Here is a 3,693-nt window from a genome sequence, read left to right as displayed (position 1 = left end):
TTCTTCCTTGTTGATTGTTTTCAAAGTTGGTTGCCATCATATCTTTTGCATTTGTCAAATTCGGTAGGCATAGTAGATCTGCAGGTAGAAAATGTCAAATGTAGTAGGCGTTAGAGAGTGAGGCTCTGCCTATAAAAGGAGAGCTTCAGCTCTCATCTCGACACACCAATCTCAGAAGAAAAATATATCTGAGAGTTAGAAAGAAAGAGTGAGGTTTCACAGACAGGTATAAGAAAATAGTTTGTGAGAAAAATAAAGAGTGGGTGATATTGTAGTGAGGTGAGAATATCAAAAGAGGGTTATTTCTTTTGAGTGTTGTAGTGGCCTTTTGAGTATTTTACTCGAACCTACAAAGTGTAAAATTCCTTGTTATAGTGATATCAGTTGCTCTTCTCAGGGCCGTGGTTTTTTCCCTTATTCAAAAGGGTTTTCCACGTAAAAATCTTGGTGTCATTGTTACTTTTTTATTCTTGTTAATTACCGTATCTCGGTGCTACGTTCTTATTCCGCTTTTATTATCGTGAATATTATTTTTGTAACGGGTTTATTCCCAACAACTGGTATCAAAGCAAAGGTTCTGCTCGTTCACTGAAATACTATTCATTGTCGGTAGTACTATACTCGGTGAAAAATAAAAATGTCCGGAGTAAAGTACGAGGTAGAAAAATTCAACGGAGATAACTGTTTCTCAACATGGCAAAGAAGAATGAGGGATCTGCTCATTCAACAAGGATTACACAAGGTACTAGATGTTGATGCCAAAAAGCCTGATACCATGAAAGCTGAGGATTGGGCTGACTTGGATGAAAGAGCTGCTAGTGCAATCAGGTTGCACAGATGATGTGGTAAATAACATCATTGATGAAGATACTGCACGTGGAATTTGGACAAGGTTGGAAAACCTATACATGTCCAAAACGCTGACAAATAAATTGTACCTGAATAAGCAGTTATACGCCCTACACATGAGTGAAGGTACGAATTTTTTGTCACATTTAAATGTGTTTAACGGACTAATCACACAGCTTGCCAACCTCGGAGTGAAAATCGAGGAAGAAGATAAAGCCATCTTGCTATTGAACTCGTTGCCATCTTCGTACGATAATTTGGCAACAACCATCCTGCACGGTAAGACTACTATTGAGTTGAAAGATGTCACATCGGCTCTTCTACTCAATGAGAAGATGAGAAAGAAGCCTGAAAATCAAGGACAGGCTCTCATCACAGAAGGTAGAGGCAGGAGTTATCAAAGGAGTTCGAACAACTATGGTAGATCCGGAGCTCGTGGGAAGTCAAAGAACCGATCCAAATCAAGAGTCAGAAATTGCTACAACTGTAATCAACCAGGTCACTTCAAAAGAGATTGCCCAAATCCAAGGAAGGGCAAAGGTGAAACCAGTGGCCAGAAGAATGACGACAACACAGCCGCCATGGTGCAAAATAATGATAATGTTGTCCTCTTTATAAATGAGGAAGAGGAATGCATGCACCTGTCAGGTCCAGAGTCGGAATGGGTGGTTGACACAGCGGCATCTCACCATGCCACACCGGTAAGAGATCTTTTTTGCAGATATGTAGCAGGTGATTTCGGCACAGTGAAAATGGGTAACACAAGTTACTCAAAGATTGCGGGGATTGGTGACATTTGTATCAAGACAAATGTCGGATGCACATTGGTTCTAAAGGATGTGCGGCATGTACCTGATTTGCGGATGAACTTGATCTCGGGAATTGCTTTAGACCGAGATGGATACGAGAGTTATTTTGCAAATCAAAAGTGGAGACTCACTAAGGGATCATTGGTGATTGCAAAGGGAGTTGCTCGTGGCACGTTGTACAGGACAAATGCAGAAATATGCCAAGGTGAATTGAACGCGGCACAAGATGAGATTTCTGTAGATTTGTGGCACAAAAGAATGGGTCATATGAGCGAGAAGGGATTGCAGATTCTTGCCAAGAAATCACTCATTTCTTATGCCAAAGGTACAACGGTAAAACCTTGTGACTACTGTTTATTTGGTAAGCAGCATAGAGTCTCATTTCAGACATCGTCTGAAAGAAAATTGAATATACTTGATTTAGTATATTCTGATGTTTGCGGCCCAATGGAAATTGAATCAATGGGCGGTAACAAATATTTTGTTACTTTTATTGATGATGCTTCACGAAAATTATGGGTTTATATTTTGAAAACCAAAGATCAGGTGTTTCAAGTTTTCCAGAAGTTTCATGCTCTAGTAGAAAGGGAGACGGGTCGAAAGCTAAAGCGTCTCCGAAGTGACAATGGAGGTGAGTACACTTCAAGGGAATTTGAAGAGTATTGTTCAAGTCATGGGATCAGACATGAAAAGACAGTTCCTGGAACCCCACAGCACAATGGCGTAGCCGAGAGGATGAACCGCACCATTGTGGAGAAGGTGAGAAGCATGCTCAGAATGGCTAAACTGCCTAAGTCATTCTGGGGTGAAGCAGTTCAGACAGCCTGTTACCTGATCAATAGGAGTCCATCAGTTCCGTTGGCGTTTGAAATCCCAGAGAGAGTCTGGACCAACAAGGAGGTGTCCTACTCGCATCTGAAGGTGTTCGGTTGCAGAGCTTTTGCACATGTACCAAAAGAGCAGAGAACAAAGCTGGATGATAAATCTATTCCCTGCATATTTATCGGATATGGAGATGAAGAGTTCGGGTACAGACTGTGGGATCCTGTAAAGAAGAAGGTCATCAGAAGTAGAGATGTAGTCTTCCGAGAAAGTGAAGTTGGAACTGCTGCTGATATGTCAGAAAAGGCGAAGAATGGTATAATTCCTAACTTTGTTACTATTCCTTCTACTTCTAACAATCCCACAAGTGCAGAAAGTACGACCGACGAGGTTGCCGAGCAGGGGGAGCAACCTGGTGAGGTTATTGAGCAGGGGGAGCAACTTGATGAAGGTGTCGAGGAAGTGGAGCACCCCACTCAGGGAGAAGAACAACCTCAACCTCTGAGGAGATCAGAGAGGCCAAGGGTAGAGTCACGCAGGTACCCTTCCACAGAGTATGTCCTCATCAGTGATGAGGGGGAGCCAGAAAGTCTTAAGGAGGTGTTGTCCCATCCAGAAAAGAACCAGTGGATGAAAGCTATGCAAGAAGAGATGGAATCTCTCCAGAAAAATGGCACATACAAGCTGGTTGAACTTCCAAAGGGTAAAAGACCACTCAAATGCAAATGGGTCTTTAAACTCAAGAAAGATGGAGATGGCAAGCTGGTCAGATACAAAGCTCGATTGGTGGTTAAAGGCTTCGAACAGAAGAAAGGTATTGATTTTGACGAAATTTTCTCCCCCGTTGTTAAAATGACTTCTATTCGAACAATTTTGAGCTTAGCAGCTAGCCTAGATCTTGAAGTGGAGCAGTTGGATGTGAAAACTGCATTTCTTCATGGAGATTTGGAAGAGGAGATTTATATGGAGCAACCAGAAGGATTTGAAGTAGCTGGAAAGAAACACATGGTGTGCAAATTGAATAAGAGTCTTTATGGATTGAAGCAGGCACCAAGGCAGTGGTACATGAAGTTTGATTCATTCATGAAAAGTCAAACATACCTAAAGACCTATTCTGATCCATGTGTATACTTCAAAAGATTTTCTGAGAATAACTTTATTATATTGTTGTTGTATGTGGATGACATGTTAATTGTAGGAAAAGACAAGGGGT

This window comes from Nicotiana sylvestris, chromosome 10 (genome assembly GCF_000393655.2).
Source record: "Nicotiana sylvestris chromosome 10, ASM39365v2, whole genome shotgun sequence".
NCBI lineage: Eukaryota > Viridiplantae > Streptophyta > Magnoliopsida > Solanales > Solanaceae > Nicotiana > Nicotiana sylvestris.
Note: the sequence above shows the minus strand (reverse complement) of the source record.